Source organism: Rattus norvegicus, chromosome 9 (genome assembly GCF_021556685.1).
Source record: "Rattus norvegicus strain SHRSP/BbbUtx chromosome 9, alternate assembly SHRSP_T2T, whole genome shotgun sequence".
Taxonomy (NCBI): Eukaryota; Metazoa; Chordata; class Mammalia; order Rodentia; family Muridae; genus Rattus; species Rattus norvegicus.
The window spans coordinates 93636451-93653774 of NC_141542.1; the positions used below are offsets into that span (position 1 = coordinate 93636451).

At 41.7% G+C, this 17324-nt stretch overlaps 2 long non-coding RNA genes across 5 annotated transcripts in view; one reads left to right on the plus strand and one right to left on the minus strand.

Moving 5' to 3' along the window:
- Window positions 1-2890, minus strand: part of LOC108351966 (uncharacterized) — a 113477-nt gene extending 110587 nt beyond the window's left edge. Inside the window, exon 1 of one of the 2 annotated variants that reach the window (XR_015629190.1) lies at window positions 2497-2890. This is a non-coding gene — a long non-coding RNA (uncharacterized LOC108351966). The remainder of the gene's footprint in view (window positions 1-2496) is intronic. The other variant, XR_015629192.1, reaches the window with a different exon arrangement.
- LOC108351965 (uncharacterized) overlaps window positions 1-17324 on the plus strand; it is a 29769-nt gene that overhangs the window by 5640 nt on the left and 6805 nt on the right. For all 3 annotated transcript variants that reach the window (XR_015629188.1, XR_015629189.1, XR_015629187.1), the window contains one exon: window positions 8607-8723. This is a non-coding gene — a long non-coding RNA (uncharacterized LOC108351965). The remainder of the gene's footprint in view (window positions 1-8606; window positions 8724-17324) is intronic.

The window sequence follows — 17324 nt, forward strand, 5'->3', positions numbered from 1 at the left end:
GCCCTGCCCTAATTAAAACACTCTGTCAATTACTTGGCCCCATTTATCAAGATCTCCAACTTCTCCAGATGATTCGGTTGCTCAAATTATTATGTGCAGCGATATTTTTCCACTCCCTTCATTAGACTAATATGCTTCTCCTCTTGTATACTTAGAAATGATAGTAGAATCTGGTTCCACTACCTAACACCTCTCCGGGCACTTTCCCATGAGAGGAAAACACTTGAGACATCTTTCAAGATCATCCCACTTTAATTATAACAAGTTTAAAAATATTAAATAACGATCATGTACAGTCACCCAAATAAAGAGTGAAGAAAAAGTGAAGGTCACAAGGAGAGATTCATGTTGGAGAAGTATTTGTTATTGGATGATTTATTGAGAGTTAAAAATAAAAACACCACCCACATTGCTACCGGTCTTGCAGAAAGGTGTGATAGAAGTCCAAGACTGCCTTTAAACTTCAATATACCAAAAAGAAATGAGTTTTCAAGATTATTTCCTACATTGCAATAATGGGAACACTGGCTATGTATGAGGTCCACAAGGGCAGAGAGGAGACACAGTAGTAATTTATATATTTGTTTGCATTTTACATTGTGCTATGGGATAAAAAGAGGAAGACGAGTTCTGTCTTGATTTATGAGTTTGAAAAGGTATGGAGTTGTGGGTTGGTGAAATCACCCTGAGAATACCAGAGTCAAGTTGGGGCATCACAGCACCAGAGTGAAGACAGTAGATAAATTGGAAAGAGTTCAGACGTAAGCATGGAGAACGATAAAGGAATTAGAAGACACGGCTCATGTGGCAGATTGAAGCTCCAGCCGATGCATCCATGAGGAGAGTTTGCCAGGGTGATGACTAAGGTGGTGACATGATAAGACTTGAAAAGCATAAACAGCCAACCAGCACAGGAGGAAGGCTGGGGTTCGAGGTGCTTGTAACATGTAGAGATGAGTCACGGACAGGCTTTCAAAGACAAGATGGAGTAATCCGAATGTCAGGAAGAACTGTACTCACAAAGGACTTAATGTCCTTAGTCAATTTCTTATGCCCACATGATGACTCTTAGATCATTTGCTATATCAGAGAAAGGAAGAAAGCAAGCCCCGGAGGTAACCATGGTTACAGTGCCTTCCCAGGACCATCATCACTCTTGGGATCCAACCTGCCTGGTTAAGTCAAACTAACCAGGGTAACTTCTTACAACAGTGATGTTGATGCCACGTCTCCCCAAAGCTATCCATGCATGCTAAGCATCTGGCCCTTTTATGTAACCCTTTAAATATATATATATATATATATATATATATATATATATATATATATATATGAGCTGACATAAACATCTGCAGAAATACAGGAAGCTATGGCATCTCCTTTCTTAATTCTTTTTAAGATTTCTTGGTCTACAATAATACATCGAATCCCTACTCCTCCGTTTTTTCTAGTGTGTGTAGGTTGAGAAGATCTACAACTCCCTATTTACAAAGTTTCAGCATCATGCTTTGAAGGCACTCATCTGGTTTAAAAATGTATGACCACATTCCCTCCCCTCCCGTGCTGTGCCTGTGTGTGCGTATAAGCTTGCATACAGTTTTTTGTTTGCTTTTAGAGGGACACTTTTTCATCTTATTAGTTTTCATTATTTTTTGGTTTGTCTGGGTTTTTTTATTAATTTTTTGTTGAGTTTTTTGCAGTTGAGTTTGTTTGGTTTTGTTTGGTTTGGTTTGGTTTGGTTTGGGTGGGGCACACTGTGATATGAGATTTGGAAATCAGAACTCAGGTCTTCACAATTGTGCATCAAGGACTTTTTCATTTGAGTTAGCTCCTCAATCCAGAAAACCATTTTATTCGGGTTAAAAGGTTAACACTTGCATCTATCTTTTTTCTGTGCTAACCATTTCGGGGCTGCTATAGCTGTGGGGAAAGAACCATGAAAAAGGTAGAGACGAGTGGGTGTGGTGATGGTCCAATAAAACTTTATAGAGACAATGTAGATATCCTATCACTTCATGGGCTGTACAAAGGGCTTGTCTTTTGGCATTTTATTCATTTAAATATTTAAAACATCTTTAGCTCGAGTGCTTAAAAAAATCAACAGGGAGGTGGATTTCCTAAACTAAGAGGCTGAGGAAGGAGTCTTTGATTTTATTTCTAGTCACACCATTTACATTATTGAGCTAAACAACTTCAGATCCTAAATGGGACATTAAAGTCTGTGAATAGAGAGAAAAGTCTTTCAGCCATAACACAGTCAATAGAACTGTATGAAGGCAAAGAACACAGAAGTATGGCCTCATCAAATGGAATCTCCAGGGGCCCTCTGTTAATCAGCTACTGTCACTTCAAAATAATCAGTTGGATTTCCTCAAAATCATGAACCAGGAGAATAACAGGCGAGCGAATTCTCTACTTACTTTCCACTCTTTTACCGAGTTGCCTTATAAAAGGAAAACAACTAAGAAAATAGCACTGCCAGCCAAAACCACCTACCTTTGCACCACAGAAGAAAACAATTCTACAACTTGTAACCTTCCTTTTCGGTGTTCAAGGCCGACCTGCTTCCTCTCTGCATCTTGGACAGCTGGTGGGCGTTGGTATTTCCCTGTGCTTCTGAGTTGCTAGGCTGCTGCTGAATAGTTTCTCACATATGGCGTTAGAACGAAGTCAGACTCACAACTGAGGTGATTTAGCCTCTGAGCGGTTCCTGTCAATGCTGAAATGTAGGAACTCTTCTTCTACGCTTTTCATGCGACTTTGCATTTCTTCCCTGTGGGTCGGAATGCCCATGGAAGGCTACTGTGACCCCTGTGTGAACAAGCCACAGTCTCAAAAGCAGCATTCAGAGACCGGAAGGTCTGGCCAATGGGATGATTGTTTTAAAACTGATGCCTCCAGTTCAGAGAGTGACTCACAGGGGTGGCAGCCTAAATGTTTATCTAATGTTGTCTAGGAGAGAAAGGGATGGCTTTGGCTTCTGGTGTCCTCAATACACTTGATGGGGTTGAGAGGGGCAATACGAATGGCTATGCAGAGACATTTGTAACTAAGTAGGAATGGCTGGTTTCCTTTCAGCTTCATTCAGCATGGTGAAAACAAGCTGGGGCTTCCCGACTGCAGCTTTCTCCCAGATTTATGGGGATAGTTTTGCGGTTTTCAATATCTTTTAATAGGCTTGTGGCATCAAAGCTGGCAACGTTTACTAAAGTCAATAAATAACTGCATGATATTATTTAAATGTCTGTGTCCCTAAAAGGTAACAAATTCACTGCTTGTGGGGGAAAATATTTCATGACACAATCGTAGAAGACGGGAGAAGAAAGATACCTGCGCTGTGACAGTTGTCAGGCTAGTTGAATTACTAGCATTTTGTAAATCACAGTTGGCAGTAAGAAGTTACAGCAAAAGAATATTGTCTCTGCCAAATGAATGGCAGGTTCGATCATTGCTACTGACTTAAAGGTAAAGCCCACACCACCAAGTGGTGTGCAGTCCAATGGGAAAATATCATCAATTCCACAGCAAACACAAACTAATTTTAAACAAATTTGTATGTTTATAAACAACAAAATGTGTTTAGTCATCAGTTCTCTATGAAAACAAAATAAAAGAGAAAGCATAAATTGGAAGACATTCTGAAGTTTAAGGACAAATGGAAGGACAAGGGATGTAGTTCAATCTGTGGAATACGTGCTTGGCATGAACAAAATGCTAGACTTGATCCCTAGCATGGATCCATAACCCCAGCATTCAGGAGGTAGAGGCAAGGAGATCAGCAGAGTGAGTTCAAGGCCAGTTTGAACTGTATAAGACTCTCTCTCAAACAAAACAAAATGACAAACAGAACCATAGGACTCTGGATGGACCCAGTAGATTTAATCTCAGAAGCTAAGGAGGGTCAGGCCTGGTTAGTACTTAGATGGGGCAGCAGTTGACCAGGGGCAGGCCTTGTAAGAACTATTGTAACAACAGGGCTTAATGTAAACTTGTAGAATCAGGAATATGAACTGAGTAAACTGCAGTTTTTTACTCTCTGTGTCCTGGAATCTCAGTTGCTGTTCTATTTCTCATGAAAAGACACCATGACCAATGACCCAGTTTTAGCTGGTTAGTCCATGCCCATCATAGCAGATAGGAAGCACGGTGCTGGAGAAGTCACTGGAACTACATTCTAATCTGAAGTCAGAAGGCAGGAGAGAGAGGCAGGGTGTGTGTGTGCCTGCCACGGGTTGAAACCTCTAAACCCATGCCAAGTGGAACACTTCTTCCAACAAGGCCACACCTCCTGGTTTCAAACAGTTCTTTTGGGGCTAAGCATGCATACATGAACCTATTGTGTCATTCAAACCACAACACCTTTAGGTTTTAGTTTTTCATCTCTAAATGGGAGTCGTACCTGTTTCACAGGTTTAAAACGAGGATGCATTGTTTGATATACATAAAAATGTCTAAAATATTAAGAGTAAAACCTATGAGTATTGGTGAATAGTAGTTTGTCTTCTTGACTTGGCTTCTCTTCAATAGCCAAGGTGATCACAGTAGTCCTGGAAGCCACCTTTAACCCACCCCCGACCCCACCCCATCCCCTGCAAAGGCAAGTCCAGGCTTCACTCAAATCTCTAATCTCATCCAATAACTCCTTCTTCTCTTACCAAAATATGCCTTTTTCCTACATCTTATCCTTCCAGTTTGCTAACTGTGACAAAATACTAGTAATAACCAGCTACGTTCTAGATGTAATGCCAAGCTTTTTCCCTAGATCAACTGTTGCCAGATATTTGATCATACTGTAAACACTGAGATTGTGTTATTTACTGGAAAACAAAAATCTGTTTCTAGTTGTGGTGTGGCTTAACCCTTAGCACACACCTTTAATCGCTCTGGCTGAAATACAGACACATCCTTAGTACATATTTTTTCATCTCAAACAATGAAAATAAAATTTATAGAAGGAAGCAGTCATGTTTGAAAGTGGTGTCTAGGGTTGGGGATTTAGCTCAGTGATAGAGCGCTTGCCTAGCAAACGCAAGGCCCTGGGTTCGGTCCCCAGCTCCGAAAAATAGAAAAAAGAAAGTGGTGTCTAGTGTGTGGCAAAGTGGTGAATCAGAGAAAGATTTGACGGAATATGATATACCCAACTCTCATTAGGAGAGGAACGGGAGGCTACTTAAGGGGCGATGCTGACAGAGAAGAGAGAAGGAAGCAGTTTTACACCAGGACATTTGTACATACAGAAACAGGTTGCAAAGAAAGAACAAGCTGGACACAGTTGAAGACAGAACAAGCCAGAGAAAGAGGAGACAGATCAGAGAATATTGCCAAAGATAGTATGAGGCCAAGCAGAACAACTCAGTCAGATGCTGAAAGGAGGTTAATTTGAATTGTCAGCTTGGAGAGAAGTTTTGAGCCAGAATAACTGAGCTGAACCATCCAGCCAGAGTTCAGAAAGAGTTAGAAAAGGTGAGCTTATTCAGCAATTCTTGGCGTCAGCTTACATAAGATTATAAGGAGGCTAGAAGCTTCCAGGACTAGGTCTAGGTTAGCAGAGAGAGACAATAAACTGAGATGACAATTACATCAGGAGAATAAAAAGTACTTTTACTATCAACACATTTGACCCTGCAGAGTCTGAGGAAGAGATTCTCTGAAGAACGAATAAATCGCACAGCATCTCACAACTAGCAAATGACAGACAGGAGGGAGTAAAGACCAAGACCCAGGACTGGGCTCTCCATAGGAGAGAACTGCTCCAATCCCGCCACTGTAAACCTAACCAGGAACCAACACAAGACATTCGCATACACGGATGTATTTGAACGAAGGCCTCTGAGATAGTGAAGAAACTCTGCATTTCAGTTCCAAACATACTAATAGAGAAATGCTAGTGGGAAGGTGGGAATCAAATCTACTACTCAATTAACTCCCTCTCATCAACTCTGCACAGTATGTCCTTTGCCAAGCTCCACAGATTTTGTATGAGTTAGGAGAAATCTGTCTTGGATGGAAGCAATGCAAGGCATTTTTGTTTCTCAATGGAAAGAAGACTTCTTCCCACCTTTAAATCCTGTAAATAATCAAGTTCTGTTTCTCAACATGAATGAAACATCAATCAGAATTGTGTGTGCAGGGTGTGGGTAGGGATCTTCTATGAAGAAGTGTTAAGAGTCTCAAAGAAAGAATGGCCTTGATCCCTCCAATTACAGCATTCCTAATAGCACCCTAGAATCTACATAAAGAATCAACCTCTCACACTGCTTTTATCAATGAAAAATATGCTTATTTAGTTACTTAGATGATTGATAGAAAGATTCCTATGTATAATAGACACACAGAGAAACATAGACATTTAGATACTTAGGGTTCATGTTTTAAGTCACAGTTAATTAGCTCTTGCATTGATTCATTTCTAGCTTTCTGATAAATGTTTAGCTTCATCAGGTGACATATGACACATCCGGCTCGGAGGTACTTTCTCCAGTGACTGTCTCAACAGTGGGGACTTGTAAAGCAGGTTGAGCATTTAGGATACACAGCGCTGGGCTCAGCATCTCTCAGCTTTGGAAAACCTGGCAGTAGTTGCCCAGTTTCTAGAAAAAGTGACCAGCCAGAATCTGTCAGTAACATCAAGAAATGGAAAAATAGCTTCCCCTGATGTAGACCTTAAGGGTTCTTTGGAAAGGCAATCGTGTTGGATGGTGTTTTCCTGGGGCAAACAGGTGAAGGAGTGTTTTCCTGAAGAAGACACAGGTGAAAGGATATTTTGCTAAGGCAGACATGTGAAAGAATGTTTCACACAGATGAAAGACTAAGGCAGACTCATGAAGGAATGTTTAACTGAAGAAGACACAGGCGAAAGGATGTTCTGCTAAAGCAAGGAAGTGAAAGGACATGTAAAAAAGGATTCTTCCCTAATGACACACATGTATTGGTCTGCCTTACATTGTGTAGTTAAGGTCCGTTTGTCAGGACTCCATAGAGAGAAACACACCAAAAGTCTCCCAGGGGTGGGCTGCAGCTTTTTTGCTACTTCTGCTGACTGAGGATGATTGGCAGAGTGGTCTCAGCTGAGACAGACTGAAGTGCTGAGCCATACATACCCTCAGAGGACACGTGATGTTTGGAGGGAGTATAGAAAGGACTCTATGGCCAATGATGGAGGCTGGGCTTTGGGATACTCATAGAGCTAGCTGTGCAACACTTGTTGGTCTCACATCTTCGCTGATCTTTGCTTCTCTGAGAGGCACAGCTGAGAACTTTGCCAAGTGGCCCTTCTGGTCCCTCTTGCTGACTCATGTCCATCTGGCTGAGGCCTAGCTGTTTCTGCTAGTAGTGGCACCACTCCTGATTCATATTTGCTGTCCCAACTCTCCCAAAGTGACTGCTGGTGTATCCGTGAAGTGTTTCCAAGTGACTCGAGCTGTCATCGATGGTTGCTGATTTCCTGACAATGTAGATGAGATTTACATCAAAGAACCATTTCTAAGCAGGTCCACTTCCCCCATATCCTTCCTTTTCCACTACCTCTGGAGGGTGGTGGGCTAGAAAGGAGGTTAAAGCATTTAGGAATCATCATTAAAAATTAGCATTGGGAAAAATTAAAGTGATATTCTTCTCCAAAAATGATAAGAATTAAGGAGAAAAGGATCTGAGCAGTGTTTAGAATGGCACAAAAAATGATATGCATAAACTAAATAAGCATGTGTTATATAACCTAAAGTCCAAGTGTCATGGTGAACTCTATGTAACAAAAAAGAAAAATGAATATCCCTCAGGAGCACACAACTTCCCCGATGGCCAGCTGGTTCATGGTACTGGTACTCGCTGCTAAGTTTGACAACCCAAGTTTGGTTTCCTGGGTCCACATGGTAGAAGGATAGAAAAGACTCTTGAGAGACATTGCCTGACCTCCACACACCTATAGTGGCACAGCCACACACTTGTGAACACCAAATGGATAAGCAAACAAGTAAAAATAAATGAAATTTTTAACAAGAGTCCAGGGCCTCAGGCTAAGAAGTCTGATGGACCCTCCCACCGTGTGTGTGTGTGTGTGTGTGTGTGTGTGTGTGTGTGTGTGTGTATAATTATATACTTATATATAATATGTATAATTTATCTTGGGGGGCCAAAGAGGTTGTAAACACAAACATATACACACATACACAAATACAAGTGCACACGCGCACACACACACACATGCGCGCACCATCTTAGCTGCCTAAAATCCCCTTATGAATGAGGGCTAGGCTGGGCTATATCCAGAACTGACTCCAGTTCTGCTATTTCCTGGAGAAAAGCAAACTGCCTTTTGCTAGTGTTTGCTGATTGTTGCCTACCGTGATACACAGATATCTGAACGACGTGAATACTGGGTTTACTTAATTCCACAGCATTCTGCATGAGACAAATGGTCAATCTTCACAGAAAAATAAAAAGAACAGAATGGCATACATTTGTGGCAGGCAAGTAGCTAGCACTTGAGAGGAAGAGAGACTAGAATGAGTGGCCACGGATGAGTTAGCACCATTTGGAAGCACACCAAGTCATTGAAACATAAACACTTCGCGTCTGACCATTTTCCCCCCTAATCTCTGCATTTTCAGATTCTGAGGCAATGGTTCCTTAAAGCTTCTTGGGATCAGTGAACACTGTAAAATCCTCCTGATTGCAGATCGAGCTGCAGTTCCGAAATGCTTTCTGAAGCATGAGCTATGTGACAGGTAAAGTCAAAACACAAAGTTAAGAAATTGCAGGTCCCTCTCCTCCTCCTCCCTGACCCAAATACTGACATGCCCAGACCACTCACATGATTTCCCTGCACACCAGGCACCTGGATTTCTTCCCATTCTAGTCTTCTCCCTTGTCAGTCATTCATTTGCTTATAACTCATCTTGGTGGGTTTGATTTTAAAATGAATTCCCCTACTAATGTTCAGATGCATGGCTGAGTATTTGTCTCTGAAACTGACTGCATTGTGGGGGTGGGGGGATACAATTGCAAAATAATGAATCTGGTGTTTCTAAACTGTCATCGCACTAGGTTTGTATGGGTTCATTTTCAATCCAATAAACTAGATCTAGTTTATGAATAAATCATTTTGTAAATGTATGCAACAGTTTTACATTTCCAGCAGGATAAATTCTCAAGAAGATACACGTGCCTTTAATTGTGGTAGAAAAAAAAATTGCCTGTACCAGCAGGGCCTTGAAGAGGTAGGCTTCTGTGACTGATGTGTCTGGAGTGGACAGCCCCTCACCTAATCTCTTCCCATGCTTTCTGAGGAAGGTGTCCTTAGCTTGGTTTTATAGGTTGATAAGACTATTATTCAGGCATCGCACATCAGACAAATCTATGTGCGAATCCCACACAGCACCTCGAGAAGCTGTGCTTTCCTGTCCTGTGGGATGAGGGTCAGGGAGACATACTTCCCTAAAGTCTTTCTCACTCCAGTGCTTTGCACACTGCTTCCTCCCTGGCTTCTCGCCATACTTCCAACTCAGCAGATCATGCACACCCATGCTACCTGCAGCGACAGCTCTCTCTGCTCCCTCTCAGCACATGCTTCCCTTGTGCATCACAGCCACGTTAGCAAATAAGACCTGGTTGTTTGGTAATGTCCTTCATCAGTTAACCAGACTGAAACCATCAAGTTGATTTTTGAAAAGCCTATTGTGCCCCCCAGCATTGATTGGAACACCTAATCACACAGGGTTCAAAGAACCAGTGAGGTCAGGAGGGGACGTCCTGGGGTCTATCTCCTCTGCTTCCATGGAGTTCTTGTTAGGGGGTAAGGTGCGACCCTTGAGTTTTTTCCCCCAAGTTCTCCAATTCAGGCACTTGTAGGGCACTGACCATGTTGGGTCTCTGGCCAAAGACAGACAGGGTGAGAGCATGGGGTGTAAGCATTACTGGGATGAAGGCAGAGATAGAAGTGCAAAGAGAACAGATTCCACAAAGTAAAGGGGAATAGGAGTTCAGGAACACTGAACGAAAGTTTCTCCAGAGGCCATATTCTTAATCAGACTTGTCAAATATTCTTCGAGAAAACCTCTGGATAGGTTCTCCCGTGTTTTAGCATGAGGTGAATATATTATTTTTATAATTCGGAAAAGCACAAGCACTTCCCCTTGTGTTCTTAGGATACAAGGTGCCAAATTACTCTGCTTCCTACCGCTCCTTGAAGAGATACATTTGCCACTCATAGGCCAGCAAATGGTTTCATGAGATTTAGATGGAAGGTCTCTTGATTAACCTTTCCAAAGGCCTTTTGGGTATTTTAAGGTCAGAGCACACACATTTAAAACAACCAGACAAGCAAACAAACAGTAAAACATTTATTTACTCTTTCTCTGGGTCATTCTGCAGGGCCACTAATATATTTGGACAATATTCAGGGGTGTTTCTAACTATGACAGATAAGCACTCACCTTTCCCCTGGTTCATTTGGGCGTGAAAATGTTTCAGGACCCTTTAGACACATTCCATATCTGACAAAAAAAAAAAAAACCACTTTTGTGCTCTTCACAGGCATTTATAGACAGATATTCATGCGATCAAATAGTTCCTAGACACATCAAAGTTCCCTGACTAACCAATAAAGAGCATGGGTTTTTTAGCTTAGAAAAAATAAAATAAAATTCAGACTAGCAGGGTGTCTCATATTGATAGCTATTCAATGTAAATCTGAGAATTCGTTAGACACTATTGTGGGGTATTTAAACAGCCTCACAGCAAGTAAGGAAACAAGGTAATCCATCTTGCAAAATAAAAGCCTTGCTACCATGATTAAAGCCATAAACCACTAATCCAGGGGATGTGCACTTATGAAGAAGTACAGATTACATAAAGGCATGCACGTCTTTTTGTGTTTTATTCCTGTCTTGCATTTGCTTCGTCTTTAAATAATTTGATAAACATAACAATATCAATGGCTAAACATAATTTTATAAACAATGGAGAAAATAAACCAGGTTGTATTAAATATTAATACGCCATATGCTGCTTTAAAATTATACATAAAAGTTTTTTTTATATACAAATACGCAACTGGATAAAAAGTGAAGATTTAATTCAACTGGGATTTGAGGGCACTGCAGCTTTAAATAAACATCTGGATTTTCTCTGAACTAAATGCATTAGTTGGTTTTTAAACCACATACAATGAATATATTTAAATAATTTTTAGGAATATGGAAAACAGAAGGATCTTATAGAAAGACAATTAGAAAGAAATGAGACTGGCTTTTCTTGTGTGTTCTATACGCCAACTCTGAAAGCAATTAAATAAAAGATTTTTCAAAAATATTTTTAGCATCCATGAAAACATATGGACGTCAGGGTTCACGTTTCATGTATCCCCTAGCTCCTCCTCCCCCCTAAAAAAGCCTCCAGTTCTTAGGAAACTGATTTAAACACTATAGGCTGCTAGGGACTGCAAATTCCTCATCTGTAATGATAAGAATGGTGTCTACCCGCAGATTTATAAAGATTCAAAGAGAATGAACTTGAGAAGTTGGCATCAAGTCTTCCTCACTCCAAGTTCATGGTCCCTTCTGGCTTCTCTCGTTATCATTTTATTATTATCATGATTGCTTTCCAGGAATTTACTGGGCTTGTTAAAAAGCCAGCATTTCACTTACCGTCAAGCCCCGTCTGATCCTGCTTTTAAATACAGACAGAATAATGCATGATGGGTAAACAGACCACTTGGACAACCCGCAAACAATCTTCAGTGCCGTAGCTGTTTGCAGATAAGGTGTTAGGAAGAGAGGCGTTCTTAAGTTCAGAATGACTGAGGAAAAGCTGTGCTGTGGTGAGGCTTCATAGTGTTAGTGTGGCGTACACAGACAGTGCAAGGGTTTCTCTGTCCAGCATCTTGGATGTTCCCCCTCGTTTGCAAAGACTACAGCAAGAAATAGGACAATTGACTTGTTGCTGATGCCCACGCGCACTAAGCACTTAGAACAGCCTGTGGGAGCCTTTGAATCCTTCCTGGCTGGGCTGGTTTCAAAATCCTTAGGGATTAAGCACTCATTGACAGCTAAGCCTGGGAAATGTCTTGAGGGTTACATTTGGTACCAGTTCTTGTTAATAAATGTTAAAATAATTCTCTAGAAAATTGAATACAAATCCTGAGCAGACCAAAATCCGATTCTAAGAACGGCGTTCAAGTTGGGAAGGATTTCTGTCTGTTTTAGTGAACGCAGAGGTCACATTCACTGCAAAGCACATTTAAATATAAAGGCTCCTGGGAGCCTTCAGTACTTCCCTATGTGAATTTTCAGTACCGAAAAAAAATGGGCCTTTCATGAAAAACAGTCTCAAACTACTCCCTTCCACTTGGAATTCATAATTATGCTTAATCTGCTGCTCTTCCTGGCTTGCTTACAGGTCCTGTTGGCAGGTAGTGAATGCAAGATCATTTTAATGGGGGGGGGGGGGGTCCCCTGGGAGTGGAGCAAAAGTTTTGAGCATTTACTCGATCACAATGGAGGGAGGCCAGCTGTTGTGGGCGGTGAACTCCCCATAGAAGCAGCCGTGCGCATGCGTGACTTCACATCCGCAACCTGGGAAAGACAGGCTGAGTGCGCAAAAGATGACCCAGTGTGGGAATGGGGAGACAGCCAAGCACCCCATGATCGTGTGCCGGCCTGCAACAAAGCCAGACAGGAAAGCCTGGAGAGACTGAGCCTATACCCAGCATGGGGCATACTCCTGGGTCCGCTTTCCTTTGGCACAGGTCTGCCCCAAGGGGCAGGTGCTAATGAGACCAAGCAGTGGGAGATGGGGCAGATTTGGCCCCAGCAAAAGGCTCATTCAGAATTGCCCTGTCTCTGCCACCCACTCAGGATCCGCCAAGCCAGCTTAAGTTACCATCCTCATAGCATACCTAAGGATATGGTTACTCACAGACCCTCCCAGGAGTGAAAGAGGCATTTCTCAGTGTGTGTGTGTGTGTGTGTGTGTGTGTGTGTGTGTGTGTGTGTGTGTGTGTGTGTGTGTGTGTTCCGTGTTTTGCTGTATTTTGTTGCCTCTGTGTATTTGCTACCAACTCAAAAGGCAGCTCTCCGTTTGCACCGGAACCGTTCTCTCATTTGTTCTTTTATATCGTTAGCTTTTGCATTTGAATAAATATGCTTGAGTATTTGCCGCACCAGACCGAAATGCACCCGTGCCCTTTTACAGACCGAAGCTGCTGCAAATGAAATCCCTTTAGCTATTTTGCAGAAAGACACTCCTCCTCAAGCTGACAGCTCTGTGTACACACTTCAGACAGTGTCTTATGTTTTCTCTTGGGGAAATAATTTACAAACAAAACACATTAATCTGTACTTTTGATCTCCATAGTCTCTTAAACCTGCATGTGGTATGTGTGTGTATGTATGTGTGTGTGTGAGTGTGTGTATGTGTGTGCGTGTGTGTGTGTGTTGTGTGTAAGCACACGGAAGGGAGCACAATGTTCATCATGAACTTCTCTGCAATGCCTCTATCTTGTTTTGAGGGACCCCCCAAATTACACCATGGTCCAGTGAGTGCTTAAGCAGCAGGGACCATCTTTGCTATGGGTTGTGAGAACTGAAGCAGTACTTAGGTGCACAGCCTGGAGATTAACTTGTGTACAGGTCTGGTAGTCTTCAGATGAGAAGGAAGTGTCTGGGATCATTTGTGGGGGTCCCCTGGCATCTTTAAATTCTACAAAGACCCACACTGGATCAATGTGCAATTTAAATAGCAAAGAAAAGGAAAGATCCTGATCATAGAGATTTCTCTTAGATCATACTGAGAAGTTTCCTGAAAACCACCTAGAAAGGATGGCACAATTCAACAGGTTTTCATTATGGGAGTATTTATAAAATACGGTTAGGGACTGTTTATTTGTGATAATAGCTAGCTACAAGACAGACAACACAAACAAGTGCATATCCTCATTTCTAAGCAACGAACACTAACCAACGCCAGTTAAGTCTACTCCCCTGCCATTCTGGTGACTGGCGTTTAGCTCCTATGTGTGTCCTTGGAACCTTGACAATTTGTGTATTACTTTGTCCAACCAACATTCGTTGAACTTACCTTTTGAGCCAGGCACTATTTGTGCCTCCCTGCCCTCACCCCACCCCCAAGAAGTTCACAGCTAAATGATTATAGTCAAGAAGTTTTTACACAGGACAAACTGAGTAATGGTAGAGAGAAGGTATGAATCGTGACCAGCAGTTTTTATTATTAATAGAAAGCCACTGAGCTCAAATAGGAACCCAAGAGCATATGCTAGTTTATGAATAAAGGAACCGGGAAAACAAAAATAAGTCAGCTGGAGTTGGCGGGAGCAAATGGCAAAAGGAAATATTAAGAAAATAGCTGAGAACAGCTAGTACAGTCTCGAAGTACAGCTAGCAACAGTACACAAAGGACAAGGATCTCTTGTCTCTGGTTTCATCCAACTATTTCCCATGATTCCACCTCAACAGGAACCAAATGGAGTTCTTTTCATGTAAAGTTTCAGAAATCCAAGAACAATGGAGTTCAGCCTGACAGTGCAGAAGGGCTGCATAAAGCTTGTTTTGTTTTCTTCGCTTCCTTTGTTTTTACGAGACAAGGTCCCAGGAAGCCCAGACTTGCTCTGAAGCCAAAGATAACCTTGAACTCCTAATTCTCCTGCCCCTACTTCCTCAATGCTGAGAACACAGGCCTGTGCTACCAATCAGTGTTGGGTATAGAACTCAGAGCTTCATGCACACGAGGCAAGTATTTTTACTAGGCTCTATCCCCAGCCCTTTACACAGATTGCTAAGACATCTATATTGTGAGTAGAGAATCTATGAACCCATCATCAGTCCAGCAGTGGTAGAGGCCGCTTGCTGCAGCTTTCTCTGCTGAGTTAGTGAGAGGATATAGTGTGAGTTAGTGTCAGTTGCAGTGGTATTTATTGGGCTGTTGTGTCTTAAGTATCTTTTCCTTGATGTTCATGTTTATTTCTGCTAGACTAAAAAATAGCATTATCAAAAACCTTCTGGAGCTCTGCAGCCTGAAAGAGCCCTGTTACATTTACTCTCTGTTTCCGAAGTGTGACATTGATACTCAAAGAAGGTGGCTATTATCAGCCATCTTCTCCTGCTGCTGTGTGCCCCCCTGACCTTTCTCTGCCTTGTCGCCACCATCCCTCTGATTTCTATAAATTTGCTGAAACAGAAATGTACATGCACACACATACCTATATACATACACACACACACACACACACACACACACACACACACACACACACAAACACACCCCTCTGGATTGTGAGGTAGCCACAACTGGTCTTATTATCTATGGCTTTTTGTTTCAAATCTGTTGAAAAATCAGCACTGGACTGATTGATCCTTCCTCTCAACTGCTACTGCCTTACCTCCTCCAGCAATCCAGGGCAAGGGGTCACTTCATTTCTTCTTTGTAATGCTCTGTTTTTTCCTTGCTTGTCTGTCTCCTGGCTCTTGACCCCTTGAGAGGATATTCCTCACTATAAAGGGAGGCAGGACTCTGTCCTTGTATAGCTATTTATGAAATATTTATGTAGTTAAATATATAATATCCATTACTCATAACTCTATGGCAACAATCCTGATTCTTTCTGATTTTGTCTAATGTGCTCTATCTTAAACAAATCTAGAACCACAGTGGTTTTCTTTCTGATCCTGAATTTGGCCAGGTAGCCCTATCTATGAACTATGCATGGCTTATTTTCTCCCTTTCTCTCCAGCTCAGTTATCTACAAAGTGTTCTACTTCTTATCCTTATTATCCTATTACAGCTCAAAAGATCTTACAAAAGACAACTTCCCTGCAGGGACTGGGCTAGTAAATATAAAGCCTGAGCCTGAGAAAGCCCTTGGTCAGAAAAGGATGGAGAATGGTGGGTTTAGTCAAGAGATGTGTATAAGGAACATGGCTGTCCAACATGACAGAGCTCTCAAGCAGACAAATCAAAGACATTCAGATCAACAAAACATATATATTACTAGATGATTCAAGCTATTGAATAAAGTGGGAATCCAAGGGAACTCATAGATATAAAAAAATTAAGTAAGAAAAAAGGGAAGGATAGAATCAGAAAACAGCATTTGGAAACTATCATCATAGTCAATTATTCGAGCAATAATTAGAGGAACTGTGATCATGAAACTTTCAGAGTTTGTGAAGTAATGGGAGCTCTCTGCAAAGCATCACCTCAAAAGGTACTTACTAATTACAAAGGGGAAAACAGTAATTTTATAGTAAAGAAACATTAGCTTTAACCAAATGATTTAAACTCACCTTATCAGAAATGGGGGCCAATCAATCTCATGTGCATATTAACATGATGTTTAAAGTTGTTTTTATGGTACATACATATGCACGCACACACACACACACACACACACACACACACACTCTCTGCTATGATGTGAATGTTCAGTGTTCCTCATAGACTCATAGACTCTGGTTTTGTTGTCACGTGCTTCCCAGATGGTCATGTTGCTCAGAGAGATCATGGTCACTACAAGGATAGTGAGTTGTTCAAGACCAGCCTAGATTCCATAAATGAGAACCCTTGACAGAGAGAGAGAGAGAGAGAGAGAGAGAGAGAGAAAGGGAAGAAAGAAAGAGAGAGAGAGAGAGGGAGGGAGGGAGGGAGGGAGGGAGGGAGGGAGGGAGGGGGAGGGAGGGAGGAAGGAAATGAATTCTCCCTTGGCCATATCTTTCATATTCTATTTAATTTCTCTGTAATCCACTGGCCATTATTTCTTTGCTGTCTGACATTTTTTTTTCTTTTTTCTTTTTTTCGGAGCTGAGGACTGAACCAAGGGCCTTGCACTTGCTAGGCAAGCACTCTACCACTGAGCTAAGTCCCCAACCCATGTCTGACATTTTTTAATAATTAGTTTATCTTACATTCCCCACTAGAATATAAACTCCTAGAGAAGAAAATGCTCGTCTTTCTTATTTTTGCTAAGAATCATAGCTAAAGGTCTCCATTTACGATTCAAAACGTTCTTAAGGGTTTCACTCCATTTAGCATTGCTGTTGTCGGTTAAGTGAACCAAACACCCTAGACAGCAAAAATCTAGCTCCTTTCAGATGGATTCTCCTCTCCCATTCCTGTTCAAGGGCAGTTACCTTACCAACAGCATCTCTATCACCTCTTACAGGTGCTAGCCAGATTCTCTTCAACAAGCCAGCTGACTCCCTCAGATTGAGAAGATACTATTGAAGTTGTCCTCCATGGCTTATGAGTCCCCTTGCATCCTCTCACATTTTCTTCTGCTTCTCTCTCCTTTTCTGGATCCAGGTCACTTAAAGAGC